General features: G+C 42.8%; 8 non-coding genes and 2 pseudogenes across 8 annotated transcripts; all 10 read left to right on the top strand.

Moving 5' to 3' along the window:
* Positions 1-13900: 13900 nt before the first annotated feature.
* On the top strand, positions 13901-14037 carry LOC123073232 (small nucleolar RNA snoR77). The gene has a single exon (XR_006435653.1). It is a non-coding gene; the product is annotated as a small nucleolar RNA snoR77 (small nucleolar RNA).
* Positions 14038-14092: 55 nt separating this feature from the next.
* Positions 14093-14228, top strand: LOC123073243 (small nucleolar RNA snoR77). Its single transcript, XR_006435654.1, has one exon. It is a non-coding gene; the product is annotated as a small nucleolar RNA snoR77 (small nucleolar RNA).
* A 63-nt stretch (positions 14229-14291) lies between these two features.
* On the top strand, positions 14292-14385 carry LOC123072923 (small nucleolar RNA R44/J54/Z268 family). The gene has a single exon (XR_006435484.1). It is a non-coding gene; the product is annotated as a small nucleolar RNA R44/J54/Z268 family (small nucleolar RNA).
* Positions 14386-14945: 560 nt separating this feature from the next.
* LOC123072514 (uncharacterized) lies at positions 14946-15038 on the top strand (annotated as a pseudogene).
* Positions 15039-15126: 88 nt separating this feature from the next.
* On the top strand, positions 15127-15272 carry LOC123073642 (small nucleolar RNA snoR137). The gene has a single exon (XR_006435716.1). It is a non-coding gene; the product is annotated as a small nucleolar RNA snoR137 (small nucleolar RNA).
* A 1107-nt stretch (positions 15273-16379) lies between these two features.
* LOC123073221 (small nucleolar RNA snoR77) lies at positions 16380-16515 on the top strand. The gene has a single exon (XR_006435652.1). It is a non-coding gene; the product is annotated as a small nucleolar RNA snoR77 (small nucleolar RNA).
* A 45-nt stretch (positions 16516-16560) lies between these two features.
* LOC123073276 (small nucleolar RNA snoR77) lies at positions 16561-16696 on the top strand. Its single transcript, XR_006435657.1, has one exon. It is a non-coding gene; the product is annotated as a small nucleolar RNA snoR77 (small nucleolar RNA).
* An 85-nt stretch (positions 16697-16781) lies between these two features.
* Positions 16782-16875, top strand: LOC123072930 (small nucleolar RNA R44/J54/Z268 family). The gene has a single exon (XR_006435485.1). It is a non-coding gene; the product is annotated as a small nucleolar RNA R44/J54/Z268 family (small nucleolar RNA).
* A 584-nt stretch (positions 16876-17459) lies between these two features.
* Positions 17460-17555, top strand: LOC123072519 (uncharacterized; annotated as a pseudogene).
* A 95-nt stretch (positions 17556-17650) lies between these two features.
* Positions 17651-17797, top strand: LOC123073633 (small nucleolar RNA snoR137). The gene has a single exon (XR_006435713.1). It is a non-coding gene; the product is annotated as a small nucleolar RNA snoR137 (small nucleolar RNA).
* The last annotated feature ends 224 nt before the right edge of the window (positions 17798-18021 follow it).

Here is an 18021-nt window from a genome sequence, read left to right as displayed (position 1 = left end):
TCCTCCCTCCTCTCCGGTGAGCTCCTCCTCTCTGGCGAACTCCTCCTCCTCCTCTCCGGCGAACTCCTCCTCCTCCTCTCCGGCGATGTAGGTGAGCGCCTCTCCGGTGACCTCCTCCTCCTCCTCTCCGGCGAACTCCTCTCCGGCAAAAGAACACGGCAAAAGAATGTACAAGATCCAAAAATAGGAACAAAATTTGAAAAAATATCGTGCCAAAAAACGAGCAAAAAACAAGCAAAAAATGGGCAAAAAAATCACGATCCAGATCCAAATTCAAAATTCAAAAATAGCAATGGCGCACGGTGGGGTTTAGATGGTGCGCCACTACTATTTTCCCGCCTTCAAAATTCAAAAATACTAATGGCGCACCAGTGGCCTATACTAATGGCGCACCGTGGCCTATACTAATGGTGCACCAGTGGTGCGCCATTAGTAAAAAATACTAGTGGCGTGATACTAATGGCGCACCAGTGATGCGCCATTAGTAGGCAAAATTGGTGCGCCATTAGTAGGCCTTTTCCTAGTAGTGTCGCACACGATGATAAACACCGAGATGTTGAGGATGAAGTTCGGGGCCAGATCGTGGAAATCCAGGCCGTAGTAGAACATGAGCCCCCGGACGAATGGGTGGAGAGGGAACCCCAGTCCGCGAAGGAAATGGGTAAGGAACACTACCCTCTCATGGGGCCTGGGGGTGGGGATGCGCTGCCCCTCATCTGGGAGCCGGTGCGTGATGTCGTCGGGCAGATATCCGGCTCTCCTCAGCTTCTTGATGTGTCCCTCCATGACGGAGGAGACCATCCACCTGCCTCCTGCTCCGGACATGGTTGGAGAAGGTCGAGGTGGGAAATGCGGACTTGGGCGCTGGAGCTCGAGTGTGCGAAAATGGATGAGCAAAGGAGGAAGAAGGCGTGGATGAAAAGGTGAATCCTTATCCCTTTATATGGGCGGACGAAACTATGCATCCCCACTAGCCTGATAAAACTCGCTTATCCCCCAAGCGCCGTAATCGATGGCGTGGTTGGGTTACCCATGCCCGTATTGATGAGAATCCCGTGATAAGGGGACACGATCTCTGCTTTGACAAGATGTGTCAAAAAACTGCCTTGCGTTATGTGCGGGGCTAGTTAAAAGAAACGGTTCAAGTAATCACCGGGCCATGACATAATGTCGTGTTGCCAAAACAAATCGACAAATTAGATTTGTGGAAATATTATTCTCTCTACGATGGTATGTGGAACTTATTTTGCAGGGTCGGACACTATCCTTGTATTCAAATTCTTCTGTGATGTGTTCGGAGGAGGAACCCGCCTTGCAATGCTGAAGACAACATTGCGCGTCGGACTCATCATCATTGAAGCCTGGTTCAGGGGCTACTGAGGGAGTCCTGGATTAGGGGGTCTCCGGACAGCCGGACTATATCCTTCGGCCGGACTGTTGGACTATGAAGATACAAGATTGAAGACTTCGTCTCGTGTCCGGATGGGACTCTACTTGGCGTGGAAGGCAAGCTAGGCAGTACGGATATGGATATCTCTTCCTTTGTAGCCGACCTTGTGTAACCCTAACCCTCTCCGGTGTCTATATAAACCGGAGGGTTTTAGTCCGTAGGACACAGTAACATACAATCATACCATAGGCTAGCTTCTAGGGTTTAGCCTCTCTGATCTCGTGGTAGATCTACTCTTGTACTACCCATATCATCAATATTAATCAAGCAGGACGTAGGGTTTTACCTCCATCAAGAGGGCCCGAACCTGGGTAAAACATCGTGTTCCCTGCCTCCTGTTACCATCCGCCTTAGACGCACAGTTCGGGACCCCCTACCCGAGATCCGCTGGTTTTGACACCGACACCTTCCTTAACAGAAATTGGAATCTAATATTCCCTTCCTACATATCAATAATTGCACCAATCGTTCTAAGCAAAGGTCTACCAAGAATAATAGGACATGAAGGATTGCAATCTACATCAAGAACAATGAAATCTACGGGCACATAATTCCTATTTGCAACAATAAGAACATCATTCATTCTTACCATAGGTTTCTTAATGGTGGAATCCGCAAGGTGCAAGTTTAAAGAACAATCATCAAATTCAAGGAAACCTAGCAAATCACACAAAGTTTTTGGGATCGTGGAAACACTAGCACCCAAATCACACAAAGCATATCATTCATGATCTTTAATTTTTATTTTAATTGTAGGTTCCCACTCATCATAAAGTTTTCTAGGGATAGAAACTTCCAACTCAAGTTTTTCTTCGTAAGATTGCATTAAAGCATCAACGATATGTTTTGTAAAAGCTTTATTTTGACTATAAGCATGAGGAGAATTTTGCATGGATTGCAACAAGGAAATACAATCTATCAAAGAGCAATTATCATAATTAAATTCCTTGAAATCCAAGATAGTGGGTTCATTGCTATGTAAAGTTTTGACCTCTCGAATCCCACTTTTATCAATTTTTGCATCAAGATCTAAAAACTCCAAATCATTGGGATGCCTTCTAACTAAAGTTGACTCATCTCTAGTACCATCATTATCAAGATTCATATTGCAAAACAAAGATTTAATAGGGGATACATCAATTAATTTTAGATCTTCATCCTTATTATCGTGGAAACTAGAAGAACATGCTTTCACAAAGCAATCTTTTTTAGCACGCATCCTAGCGGTTCTTTCTTTGCACTCATCAATGGAAAATATCATAGCTTTGAGAGACTCATTGATATCATGCTTAGGTGGAATAGATCTAAGTTTCAAAGAATCAACATTAAGAGAAATTCTATCCACGTTCCTAGCCAACTCATCAATCTTAAGCAAATTTTCTTCAATCAAAGCATTGAAACTCTTTTGTGAACTAATAAATTCTTTAATACTAGATTCAAAATCAGAGGGCATCTTATTATAATTTCCATAAGAGTTGTTGTAGGAATTACCATAATTATTAGAGGAATTATTAGGAAACGACCTAGAATTAAAATTACCTCTATACGCATTGTTACCAAAATTGTTCCTGTTGGAAATATGCCCAAGAGGCAATAATAAATTGGTTATCATTATATTTCCTTGTTCATGATAATCGTTTATTATCCATGCTAGAATTGTATTGATAGGAAACTCAGATACATGTGTGGATACATAGACAACACCATGTCCCTAGTAAGCCTCTAGTTGACTAGCTCGTTGATCAATAGATGGTTACGGTTTCCTGACCATGGACATTGGATGTCGTTGATAACGGGATCACATCATTAGGAGAATGATGTGATGGACAAGACCCAATCCTAAGCCTAGCACAAAGATCGTGTAGTTCGTATGCTAAAGCTTTTCTAATGTCAAGTGTCATTTCCTTAGACCATGAGATTGTGCAACTCCCGGATACCGTAGGAGTGCTTTGGGTGTGCCAAACGTCACAACGTAACTGTGTGGCTATAAAGGTACACTACAGGTATCTCCGAAAGTGTCTGTTGGGTTGGCACGAATCGAGACTGGGATTTGTCACTCCGTGTAACGGAGAGGTATCTCTGGGCCCACTCGATAGGACATCATCATAATGTGCACAATGTGACCAAGGAGTTGATCACGGGATGATGTGTTACGAAACGAGTAAAGAGACTTGCCAGTAACGAGATTGAACAAGGTATCGGGATACCGATGATCGAATCTCGGGCAAGTATCGTACCGCTAGACAAAGGGAATTGTATACGGGATTGATTGAATCCTTGACATCGTGGTTCATCCGATGACATCATCGTGGAACATGTGGGAACCAACATGGGTATCCAGATCCCGCTGTTGGTTATTGACCGGAGAGTTGTCTCGGCCATGTCTGCATGACTCCCGAACCCGTAGGGTCTACACACTTAAGGTTCGATGACGCTAGGGTTATAGGGAATAGATATACGTGGTTACCGAATGTTTTTCGGAGTCCCGGATGAGATCCCGGACATCACGAGGAGTTCCAGAATGGTTCGGAGATAAAGATTTATATATGGGAAGTCCTGTTTTGGTCACCGAAAAAGTTCCGGGTGCTATCAGTAACGTACCGGGACCACCGGGAGGGTCCCGGGGGTCCACCAGGTGGGGCTACCTGCCCCAGAGGGTTGTGTGGGCCAAGTGTGGGAGGGGACCAGCCCCAGGTGGGCTGGTGCGCCCCCCCACCAGGGCCCATGCGAAGAGAGAAGGGAAAAGGGGGAAACCCTAGGCTCAGATGGGCCTAAGGCCCACCTAGTGGTGCGCCCCCCCTCTCTCCCCCCTTGGCCGCCCCCTAGATGGGATCTAGGGCTGGCCGCCACCCCTAGGGGTGGAAACCTAGGTGGGGGCGCAGCCCCTCCCTTTCCCCTATATATAGTGGGGGTTTTGGGCTGCCATACACACGAGAACATCTCCTTCTTGGCGCAGCCCTACCCCTCTCCCTCCTCGTCTCTTGCGGTGCTTGGCGAAGCCCTGCTGGAGTACCACGCTCCTGCACCACCACCACACCGTCGTGCTGCTGCTGGATGGAGTCTTCCCCAACCTATCCTTCTCCCCTTGCTGGATCAAGGCGTAGGAGATGTCACCGGGCTGTATGTGTGTTGAACACGGAGGTGCCGTCCGTTCGGCACTAGGATCATCGGTGATTTGGATCACGACGAGTACGACTCCATCAACCCCGTTCACTTGAATGCTTCCGCTTAGCGATCTACAAGGGTATGTAGATGCACTCTCCTTCCCCTCGTTGCTAGATTACTCCATAGATTGATCTTGGTGATGCGTAGAAAATTTTGAATTTCTACTACGTTCCCCAACAGTTCCTACCAACAAAATTCACATCCATGGATTCATTATTATTCTCAATCAAAGTAGACAAAGGCATATCATTAGGATCAGTAAGAGCACTCTTACTAGCAAACAATTTCATAAGTTCATCCATCTTTCCACTCAAAACATTAATCTCTTCAATTGCATGCACCTTTTTACTAGTAGATCTTTCAGTGTGCCATTGAGAATAATTAACCATAATATTATCTAGGAGTTTGGTAGCTTCTCCTAAAGTGATTTCCATAAAAGTGCCTCCCGCGACCGAATCTAAAAGATTTATAGAAGCAAAATTCAATCCGGCATAAATTTTTTGTATAATCATCCATAAATTCAAACCATGTGTTGGGCAATTACGTATCATCAATTTCATCCTCTCCCAAGATTGTGCAACATGCTCATGATCAAGTTGCTTAAAATTCATAATATTGTTTCTAAGAGAGATGATCTTAGTAGGAGGAAAATACTTAGAGATAAAAGCATCTTTGCACTTATTCCATGAATCAATACTATTTTTAGGCAAAGACGGAAACCAAGCTTTAGCACGATCTCTAAGCGAAAACGGAAATAGCTTAAGTTTAACAATATCATTATCCACATATTTCTTCTTTTGCATATCACACAAATCAACAAAGTTTTTTAGATGGGTAGCGGCATCTTCACTAGGAAGTCCAGAAAATGGATTTTTCATGACAAGCTTCACCAAAGCAGTATTAATTTCACAAGATTCAGCATCGGTAAGAGGAGCAATCAGAGTGCTAATAAAATCATTATTGTTGGTATTGGCAAAGTCACACAATTTAGTATTATCTTGAGCCATCGTGACAAGCAAGCAATCCAGCACACAAGCAAACAAGCGAAGAAAAAGTGAACGGAAAGAGAGGGCGAAAGGAAAAGAGGGTGAATAAAACGGCAAGGGTGAAGTGGGGGAGAGAAAAACGAGAGGCAAATGGCAAATAATGTAATGCAAAGGATAAGAGTTGTGATGGGTACTTGGTATGTCTTGACTTGGCGTAGATCTCCCCAGCAACGGCGCCAGAAATCCTTATTGCTACCTCTTGAGCATGCGTTGGTTTTCCCTTGAAGAGAAAAGGGTGATGCAGCAAAGCAGCATAAGTATTTCCCTCAGTTTTTGAGAACCAAGGTATCAATCCAGTAGGAGACCACGCACGAGTCACCTCATACCTACACAAACAAATAAGAACCTCGCAACCAATGAGATAAAGGGGTTGTCAATCCCTTCATGGCCACTTGCAAGAGTGAGATCTGATAGAGATAAAATAATAAGATAAATATTTTTGGTATTTTTATGATATAGATTGAAAGTAAAGATTGCAAAATAAAATAGATTGGAAACTTGTATGATGGAGAATAGACCTGGGGGCCATAGGTCTCACTAGTGGCTTCTCTCAAGATAGCATAAGTATTACAGTGGGTAAAAGAATTACTGTCGAGCAATTTATAGAAAAGCGAATAATTATGAGAATATCTAGGCATGATCATGTATATAGGCATCATGTCCGTGACAAGTAGACCGACTCCTGCCTGCATCTACTACTATTACTCCACACATCGACCGCTATCCAGCATGCATCTAGAGTATTAAGTTCATAAGAACAGAGTAACGCTTTAAGCAAGATGACATGATGTATAGGGATAAACTCATGCAATATGATATAAACCCCATCTTTTTATCCTCGATGGCAACAATACAATACGTGTCGTTTCCCTTTCTGTCACTGGGATCGAGCACCACAAGATTGAACCCAAAGCTAAGCACTTCTCCCATTGCAAGAAAGATCAATCTAGTAGGCCAAACCAAACTGATAATTCAAAGAGACTTGCAAAGATAACCAATCATACATAAAAGAATTCAGAAAAGATTCAAATATCGTTCATAGATAGTCTTGATCATAAACCCACAATTCATCGGATCTCGACAAACACACCGCAAAAGAAGATTACATCGAATAGATCTCCAAGAGAATCGAGGAGAACTTTGTATTGAGATCCAAAAAGAGAGAAGAAGCCATCTAGCTAATAACTATGGACCCGAAGGTCTGAGGTAAACTACTCACACATCATCGGAGGGGCCATGGAGTTGATGTAGAGGCCCTTCGTGATCAATGCCCCCTCCAGCGGAGCTCCGGAAAAGACCCCAAGATGGGATCTCTTAGGTACAGAAGGTTGCGGTGGTGGAAATAGGGTTTCGTGGTGCTCCTCGAAGTTTCCGGGGTATGTGAACATATATAGGAGGAAGAAGTAGGTCGATTGAGCCACGAGGGGCCCACGAGGGGGGAGGGGGCGCCCCCCTGCCTCGTGGCCGCCTCGTTGATTGCTTGACGTCCACTCCAAGTCCTCTGATCATGTTTGTTCCAAAAATCACGCTCCCGAAGGTTTCATTCCGTTTGGACTCTGTTTGATATTCTTTTTCTGTGAAACACTGAAATAGGCAAAAAACAACAATTTGTGCTGGGCCTCCGGTTAATAGGTTAGTCCCAAAAATAATATAAAAGTGTAAAATAAAGCCCATTAACATCCAAAACAGCTAATATAATAGCATGGAACAATCAAAAATTATAGATACGTTGGAGACGTATCAAGGCCGGCCAGCCCTAGTGGCGCGCCAAGGGAGGAGGAATCCTCCTCCTAGTAGGAGTAGGATTCCTCCTTTCCTAGTCCTACTAGGAGGAGAAGGGGAAGGAAGGAAGGAGAGGAAGAGGAAGAGGAGAAGGAAAGGGGGAGCACGCCCCCCTTCCTAGTCCAATTCAGACTCCCTATAGGGAGGGGGCGCGGCTGCCCCTTGTGGGATGCCTCCCCTCTTCCCTATGGCCCATGAAGGCCCAACTTTTCCCGAGGGGGGGGGAGGGTTCCGGCAACCCTCCGGCACTCCGGAAAATACCCGAATCACTCGGAACCTTTCCGATGTTCGAATATAGCCTTCCAATATATTGATCTTTATGTCTCGACCATTTTGAGACTCCTCGTCATGTACCCGATCTCATCCGAGACTCTGAACAAACTTCGGTCATCAAATCACATAACTCATAATACAAACCGTCACAGAACATTAAGCGTACGGATCCTACGGGTTCGAGAACTATGTAGACATGACCGAGACACGTCTCTGGTCAATAACCAATAGCGGAACCTGGATGTTCATATTGGCTCCCACATATTCTACGAATATCTTTATCGGTCAAACCGCTGTTGGGGAACATAGTAATTTCAAAAAAAAATCCTACGCACACGCAAGATCATGGTGATGCATAGCAACGAGAGGGGAGAGTGTTGTCCACGTACCCTCGTAGACCGTAAGCAGAAGCATTATGACAACGTGATTTATGTAGTCGTACGTCTTCACGATAGACCGATCCTAGTACCGAAAGTATGTCACCTCGGCGATCTGCACACGTTCGGCTCGGTGACGTCCCACGAACTCACGATCCAGCAGAGTGTCGAGGGAGAGCTTCGTCAGCATGACGGTGTGATGACGGTGATGATGATGCTACCGGAACAGGGCTTCGCCTAAGCACAACTACGATATGACCGAGGTGGATTATGGTGGAGGGGGGCACCGCACATGACTAAGAGATCAATGATCAACTTGTGTGCCTATGGGGCGCCCCCTCTCCGTATATAAAGGAGTGGAGGAGGGGGAGGGTCGGCCCTCTACTATGGCGCGCCATGGGGAGTCCTACTCCCATCGGGAGTAGGATTCCCCCCTTCCCATGTAGTAGGAGTAGGAGAGTAGGAAAGGGGAAGAGAGAAGAGAAGGAAGGAGGGGGCGCCGCCCCTCCCCCCTAGTCCAATTCAGACTAGGCCTTGGGGGGGGGGGCTGCCTAGGCAGCCCATCCCTCTCCCCCCTAAAGCCCATTAGGGCCCATATACTCCCCGAGGGGTTCCGGTAACCCCCCGGTACTCCGGTTAATGTCCGAACTCACTCGGAACCATTCCTATGTCCAAACATAGTCATCCAATATATTGATCTTTATGTCTCGACCATTTCGAGACTCCTCGTCATGCCCGTGATCACATCCAGGACTCCGAACAACCTTCGGTTCATCAAAACACATAAACTCATAATACCGATCATCACCTAACGTTAAGCGTGCGGACCCTACGGGTTCGAGAACTATGTAGACATGACCGAGGCATGTCTCCTGTCAATAACCAATAGCGGAACCTGGATGTTCATATTGGCTCCCACATATTCTACGAAGATCTTTATCGGTCAAACCGCATAACGATATACGTTGTTCCCTTTGTCATCGGTATGTTACTTTCCCGAGATTCAATCGTCGGTATCTCAATACCTAGTTCAATCTCGTTACCCCGGCAAGTCTCTTTACTCGTTCCGTAATACTGCATCCCGTAATTAACTCATTAGCTACATTGCTTGCAAGGCTTTTATTGATGTGCAATTACCGAGAGGGCCCAGAGATACCTCTCCGACAATTGGAGTGACAAATCCTAATCTCGATCTATGCCAACTCAACAAACACCATCGGAGACACCTGTAGAGCACCTTTATAATCACCCAGTTACGTTGTGACGTTTGGTAGCACACAAAGTGTTCCTCCGGTATTTGGGAGTTGCATGATCTCATGGTCATAGTCATAGGAACATGTATAAGTTATGGAGAAAGCAATAGCAAAAACTAAACGATCATCGTGCTAAGCTAACGAATGGGTCAAGTCAATCACATCATTCTCCAATGATGTGATCTCGTTAATCAAATGACAACTCATGTCTATGGTTAGGAAACATAACCATCATTGATTCAACGAGCTAGTCAAGTAGAGGCAAACTAGTGACACTCTGTTTGTCTATGTATTCACACATGTACTAAGTTTCCGGTTAATACAATTCTAGCATGAATAATAAATGTTTATCATGGTATAAGGCAATATAAATCACAACTTTATTATTGCCTCTAGGGCATATTTCCTTGAACTGCATAACGATATGTTGTTCACTTTGTCATCGGTATGTTACTTGCCCGAGATTCGATCGTCGGTATCTCAATACCTAGTTCAATATCGTTACCGACAAGTCTCTTTACTTGTTCCGTATTGCATCATCCCGCAACTAACTCATTAGTCACATTGTTTGTGTTCCATGTAGATTTATGGTAAATAGCATGTACTATGGATTCATAAAAAGATTATTTTACAGTTTTATCATTCGTATGGTCGATAGCCGATCACTCAAACAGAGAACATTGTTCTGAAAATCCTAAACAATTTTTCAGGGAAAAAAATTATAATCATTATCGTCTCTTGTGACAAGGATTTTACTTTGTTGAGCATTCCCTTGCTATTTTTGCTCAATTTATTTTGTTAATCACACCAAAAGAGCTCCCTGGTTTCATAGTTTTACTCCAATCACAAAGATATTGTTGTAACCGGTATCTAGGATTCTAGGTACATCCTAGATCCCGAAAAGAACCAATTTAGATATGCAAAAGTGCTACATTTGTTCTAATGTTCACTGATACATTTGTGTCTTTGTGTTTCTGCATAATCCTAGATTTTATCTGCCAAGTTACTTAACCATTGAGGAAGGCAATGCTATCATCCACTTGATGCCACTTTTGTTGTTCCCTCTGAAGGGTCACATTCGCAAGGGTCTTACTATAATGTATTGCTGAATATGAATGTCTCATGAAATTACTATGTAATGAATTAGTTAGTTCCACGAGTAATATTTATCTAATCTGATTGTTCGTCTACCGCCTAGAAGTTGAATGATATAACTAGGAGTATCGAACTTACTTATGTGCCATTACAATGATGTAATCTAAAGGATCTTATACTTCTTTACAAAGGGAACACTATCCTAAAGTGCTTTTGCCAAAGTTGAATGATATAACTAGGAGGATCGAGCCTATGTATGTACCACTACAATGATGTATATTATTCTAAAGTGTTGTTGTCAAAGCAGGATAATTTTTCCATTATTTTGTTGATCCTATTAGGAGAGTTAATTTGCTAAGTAAAATAACAATTTTAAGCAATATTTCCAGCAGCAACACGCGGGGAATCATCTAGTATATCTTAAACACATACTAGGACTATATGTACGCCGCTGCCCACTCAAGTACACAAATTTTGATTAATACTCCCTTCGTTTCTAAATATAGGTCCTTTTAAAGATTTCAATATAGATTGCATACGGAGTAAAATGAGTGAATCTACACACTAAAATACGTCTATGTAGTACATATTTGAAATCTCTAAAAATACTTATATTTAGGAATCAGAGGGAGAACTTCTCTGTCGCGCTAATATACGCAGGTGATTTTTAAAGCAGTGTCAGAGAGCTACATAGTCACAACTCTCGGTCAGCGGTCTTCCCATACACACAACTCCACGTGCATTTCACACAAAGAAAAATTGTGTACGCGTCATAATACCATAAGAGCAACTTCAAAGGGGCGACCCATTTAATCTGCCCATGTCCGTTTGGGTCGCGCTGAACAAAAACGCCGGTCCAACGTGCCGACCCAAACCCAAAATGCGTCCGTACCGACCCAAATCCAAAATGCTTCCCCTCAGTGTCCGTCGCGGCCTCACATGTCGGCCGGTCAACCACCCCACATGGTCGTAATTAATGGCGGCCACCAACCGCGGTCCCATGCGTCAGCGATGGCGGGCGTCCTTTTTTAATCCAGGCGCGCGGGGGAGGGGTGGGGGGCTCATCCACTTCCAGCCTCCCGTCCTCATCTAGCTACCTTCCCCCCGCCGACGACAACCCTAACGCCACCATGGGCTTCTTCGCTAGCAAGAACATTAGGGTGAAGAGCGGCGACAACCATATTCTTCTGCAAAAATAGCTTCCGCTAACTGTTCAAGACACATTGCCAAAGAAAGTCGACGTTGCATTGGTTTGTGTCAGTAGGTTTTTCAAGAAAATATGTTCTTATGTCACCTCCATAAGTGATATGGAGAAGCTAGAGGAGAAAAGGCTGAGACGTTGTGCACTCTTGAGGCCATATTTCTGTCATCATTTTTTGATCTTATGGTTCATCTTTTCAACCCAAGTGAGGCTAGGAGGGCCAATAAAGTACAACAACATGTACCCGATAGAAAGATCATCCATGAACCTATTTTCTTGGTGTCCTATGGTTTCTTCCTTATCTCAAAAATAATTCAATATATGTTATGTATATATTATATAGGAATAGTATGAGGCTAAAGGGGTTTGTTCGTACCAAAAGCCATCCTGAGGGGTCAATTGCAGAGGGCTATCAGTTTGACGAGTCCATTACATTCTGCTCCCATTATTTACAAGGATGTGAGACTAGATTTAACAAAAATGCAGAAATGATGTCCCTGAGCTCAATGTAACTACTACGCCATATTTTACCAACAAGGGCCGGTTTTTGGCTGGAAAGCATATAGTGACCTTAGATCACAAGTCATGGCTGCAAGCACATCAATATGTTTTGTTTAATTATGATAACATAGGTCCATACTTGAAGTATGGTATTCTAAGAAATTTTATCATCTGAGCCTATGACCGATATTTGTCATAGTGCCGAATTCACATACTTGTGGGTCCTCATCTCCATCTTGAAAAAAAGAAAAAAAATCCTCACCTCCATCTTAAAAAAGAACAAACCTCACTCACACAACTAGCAAGTGCCACGTGGCAGACTGTGCATTCATTTCCATCTAACAATACTAAGGCTGGCCACAGTGGGAGTAACATCACTAGTAACATCATATTTTTCAAGATATTTTTGCTTATATGGCACATATTTAATGATGAGAGAGGTGATGGTGGTAACTTAGCTAGTTACTGTAACATCACACATACCAAGACAACATGAGTCTATTAGACTAATAAATAAACCATAACATGACAACACACATATGTTACTATCCACTATGAAGATAGTAACATAGCCTAATAAAATGTGATGTTACTAGTTTAAGTTACTCCCCATTGTGACTAGTCTAAGCGGGTCCTCGCCTCCGTGTCAGAAAAGAAAACCCTCACCTCCTGGCACAGCCCACCGCAGCCAACCGGAGGGCGCCACCTGGCACAGCCCAACGTTGGCACTTGCCTTCTCCCGACCGTGTGTGATTTTTGTCTACTTCTGGCAAGTAGATGGGCTCGCTACGTGTGTGGCCGGCCCTTGAACAGGCCGAACACTCCTTCCCGGCCCATTGTTTCTACGAACCCCTCCTCGTCATCCTCCTCTATTTATACGACCAGGTGAACAAACCCTAATCCCCACCCCGCAGCCGCCGCCCGTCCTCCTCGACATTTGCTTTCTCTTTTCTTCCGCCTCTTCTTATCTTCTTGTTCGTTCCTGGTATTATTGATGCGATGAAGAGCTAGTTTCTATTGATCCGCCGTCTTCAATGGCGGCGGCGTGATGCTCACCTTTACTACTGGTTCGTATTCACCGAGCATCCACCCAGCCAGATCTCCCGTTCTTGTTTTTGATTTACTATTTTCTTTCTCTCGATCCAAAGATCTATTCGTGCTAGCTTCTTTTCGTTCCTGGTATCGATGCCATGAAGAGCTAGTACCTATTGATCCGCCGGCTTCATTGGCGGCGGCGTGATGTTCATAGGTTTAGGGTTACCCGAGCATCCGTCCAGCCAGACAGCCCATTCTTGTTCAGATTCAGTTTTCTTTTCTCTCGATCTAAGATCTATTCGTGCTAGATTTGTATGTAAATTTCGTTTTCTCTCGGCGAAGATCCCAGCAGAGAGGTGGTGAATCTCCCTCGTTGAGGCCTCTCTAACAATTTTTAATCTTCGCACAGTGACGAGACGACGTGGATTTTGTGGATGTGTGATATTCTGGTTCTGTCACATCTGTTGCCACGGATACATCTTTATCATTTAGTATCCAATCTTCTGTTTTTGATCCGAGGGACCTATGGATGGACAGCCCTTCCCGTGCTGTGTCTACCAAGTTTGCCTTCGGACATTATATAGCAAATTGTTCTTCAATTATCTTGCTTGAAACTCTTTTGTGAGATGGAAACGTTTGCTGACATTCAATTTATGTATAATCCAATGAATTTTAGTTCCTTAATATTAGTCTTATAAAAAAGACCCAACGAGCGACGATTCAGGCAGCCCCTATGCCCCATTACAATGGCAATGGAGGTGTTGCGTTGCTCGGAGAGTAAACCTTCTGCTCTTCAGATTAGCTGAGGGGGAGGCTCTGCTTCCCTCCTTGAAGCTTGTCTAGTAGTCTTAAGAACATCTAATAGTCCTTCATTACAAACTTTGTAGAACATTTAGTCTGACGAGCGATGATTCAGGCAGCCTCTTTACCGTTACAGTGGCATTGGAGGTGTTGCGTTGCTCGGATAGTGAACCTTTTGCTCTTCAGATTAGCTGAGAGGGAGGCTTTGGCTTCCCTCCGTGAAGCTGGTCTAGTAGTCTTAAGAACATCATCAGTATGTTTCTCATACCAATTTGATTGATCTGTTTTTTAATTTTCTGGTTGGTGATCATGAAAACAAATGATGATAGCAAGACAGGGACATCAGAATCCTGAATTTCAGGGTTATGACAGACTACGTCTATAATGGGAATCTCTCTGATGTTTTCGCTTTCCAAGTTAAATTGATCTGCTTTTCTCCTTTTCAACCATTCTTCTTTGGAATACCGTTCACTTTCCCGTTTGCAATTCAGATCTTGGATGACAATGCTCTGCTTAGGGTTGGCCTGTATGCTTTGGAGTACAGCTAGATAGATCCAGCTGTTACACAATTGGCAACTGAAGCTATACAGGAACAATGAACATGTTCAACTGACCCAAGGCTTCCAGATGGCCCTTTCTGACTTGAATGGAAGCAAAACAACTGATGTAAAAAAACATTAAATATACTATGAATAAATGGGGTCCTTGTGAATGTATATTTGGCTGGTCATATTTGTTTGCCAGGACACTGAATGTCAGTTCAATATGTAAAGCAAATCATTAAATGGTTCTACAACATTAAGAATAAATCTAGTTTTCAGTCTTGTGATGAGGGATGATTCAGGCAGCCTTGTGTTATTGCATTTTCAGTTTCAGCCTTGTCTTAAAAATTATCTGATCATCAATGCAAATGTTTTGAGCGACAATTTCTTTGTGATATATTTTTTACTGGATGTAATGCTGAAAGCTTCCCGATGATGATCAAACTATACTTTCGTTCTTCTGATGTGCTATCTTGGTGCTGTGCGGAAGCAATTTGGAGACCTGAGCTGAGGAAATGCTTGATTATATAGTTCTTACCCAATAATTGCTTTTTGCTATTTATTCCATGTTTTCTTAGTTTGCGATGAAAAAAATGTTAGTGTTTGTTGCTTCACAACTGGAAGGATGGCCTGTTGATAACAGTTTTGTCATCCCGTAGAGGGAAGCATAGATGAACGGAAACACAAGCCAGCATTAAACAGCACTGCGCTCTATCAAACCGTGTGGTGTTACCTGTCTTCTGGCACATTTCTTAGATTTTGTTCCTGATTTTGTAGCTGATAAGAAAGCCAGCATTACAGTGCTTTGGTGGATTTTGCAGATGTGGCTGAATAGATATTGCAGTTGCAATTATGTTATTTTGTAAATGCAAATCAAGTGTTGTCAAATTGTTGCATTAGGTGGAAGTTGGGTGCAGTGCATGGATGGTAGGAATCTGTTTAAACATCACTTTCTTCAAGCAATCAATCAGTTTTGTACTATGATGATCAAACTAAATAGTACTTCAGTTCTTTTGCTTGATGCGCTATTGGTGCTGAAGCAATTTGGAGCTATGTAAAAACAGTTTTGGTTAAATTTTCATATTTTTAGTGTAGTGTTGCAAATGGAAATGATTATTTTTTGTTGTACTCTTTTTGCAGTATTTCTTTCTTGCGCTCCTTCACATCTGTAAGAATACCCTGACAAAAACAGTTTTTTTTTGCGGGTGGTAAGCAGTTTTTTTTAAACTGCACACATTATACTAATTTATAAAATGGAGTCAGAAAGACCGACATCATATACGTTTCCAGGAACTTTATAGAAATAACATCAGTTAATAAAGATTATTACGAATAAGTCAAACACCAGTGGTTGAATCTAAATTCTTCTGATCTACAAATTAGCTGAGGGGGTGGCTTTCCTTTCCTCACTGACGCTTGTCTAGTAGCCTTAAGAACATTTTCTATCTGTTTCATACACAATTTGGTTTCTTCTGGCGAAGGTCCCAGCAGAGATGTGTTGAATGAGTCTTATCTAACAAAGTTTTAATCTTCGCACAGTGATGACACGCCGTGGATTTTGTGGATGTGTGATATTTTTGGTTCTGTCACATCTGTTGCCACGGATACATCTTTATCACATTAGTATCCAAATCTTTTGTTTTTCATCCGAGGGACCTATGGATGGACAGCTCCTCCCGTGCTGTGTCTACCAAGTTTGCCTTCGGACACTACAAAGCAAATTGTTATTCAATCATCTTGCTTCAAACTCTTTTTCTGTGAGAAGTTAACGTTTGCTGACATTAGATTTATGTATAAGCAAATGAATTTTTGTTTCTAATTTTCAGTCTTACAGAACAAACCCAACGAGCGACGATTTAGGCAGCCTCTTTGTCCATTACAATGGCAATGGAGGTGTTGCGTTGCTCTGAGAGTAAATCTTCTGCTCTTAAGATTAGCTGAGGGGGAGGATCTGCTTCCCTCCTTGAAGCTTGTCTAGTAGTCTTAAGAACATCAACTAATATCCTTTGTAAAACATTATAGTTGACGGGCGACGATTCAGGCAGCCTCTTCACCATTGCAGTGGCATTGGAGGTGTTGCGTTGCTCGGATAGTAAACCTTTTGCTCTTCAGATTAGCTGAGGGGGAGGCTATGGCTTCCCTCCCTGAAGCTGGTCTAGTAGTCTTAAGAACATTTTTATCAGTTTGTTTCTCATACCCAATTTGATTTTGACCTTTTTGTTTGTGAAATGGTAGTTGAATTCTTGGTTGGTGATCCACGAAAACAAATGATGATAGCAAGACAGGGACATCAGAACCCTGAATTTCAGGGTTATGACAGACTACGTCTATAATGGGAATCTCTCTGATGTTTTTGATTTCCCTAAGTTAAATTGATCTGTTTTTCTCCTTTTCAATCATTCTTCTTTGGAATATGGTTTTCTTTCTCTTGCAATTCAAATCCTGGATGGCAATGCTCAGCTCATGGTCGGCCTCATCCGCAACATTGTGCATGCCGCTAGATTGATCCAGCGATATATAAAGCAGTTACACAATAGGCAACTGAAGCTTGATAACATTTTCATGAATATGAACAGACATTTTTAATCCAAAAACAATTAACATATTGACCTCGCTCTACTTGAACATGATCTTTATCCAACCCAAAGAGCTTCCAGATGGCCTTACAATGGCAATGGCAATGGAGGTGTTGTTGCTCAATCTGATATTTTGGTCAGTTCAGTACGTGAAACAAATCTCTGCCTACTGAGATCAACATTAGCATACAACTAAGGTTGATTCAAAGACGCCACCTGTCTACATCATTTGCAACTGAAGCTTAGCAAAACCTGTGGAATTTTAAGTGTCAGCCTTGTTTCAAAAAAATACTAATCTGTTGAATGTTCTGGGGACAATTTCTTTCTGAGATTTTTTTCTGTACTGGATCTAATGCTTAAAGCTGTCCGATGATGATCAAACTAAATACTTTCGTTCTTCTGATGCGCTATCTCATGGCATGGTGCGGAAGTATTTTGGAGACCTGAACTGAGGAAATGCTTGATTATATTGTTCTTGCCTTCTTCAAGTTTTGCTATTTTTTTCATGTTTTTTCTGCTTGTAGTTTACGATGGAAAAAATGTTTTTCTGTTTGTTGCTTCACAACTGGAAGGATGGCCTGTTGATAACAGTTTGGTCATCCTGTAGAGGGAAGCATAGATGGATGGAAACACCGGTCAGCATTAAACAGCATGACGCTCTATCAAAACCGCGTCATGTTACCTGTCTTCTGGCACATTTCTAACATTGTGCATGTTTCTATTTCTTAGACTTTAGTTCCTGATTCTGTAGCTCGTTAATTTGGTGGAAGAAAGCCAGCATTACACGTACTTTGGAGGATTGAACTTGCAGAAAGCTCAATCAGTTTTGTTTAGTGATGATCAAACTAAATACTTTTGTTCTTCAAAAGGTCTGATGTGCCATCTCATAGCTTGGTGTGGAAGAACACCTATGTTTATCAACAG

The sequence above is a fragment of the Triticum aestivum genome, chromosome 1A, assembly GCF_018294505.1.
Source record: "Triticum aestivum cultivar Chinese Spring chromosome 1A, IWGSC CS RefSeq v2.1, whole genome shotgun sequence".
In the NCBI taxonomy this organism is placed as follows: Eukaryota; Viridiplantae; Streptophyta; class Magnoliopsida; order Poales; family Poaceae; genus Triticum; species Triticum aestivum.
Note: the sequence above shows the minus strand (reverse complement) of the source record. Positions and strands in the feature narration are given on the sequence as shown.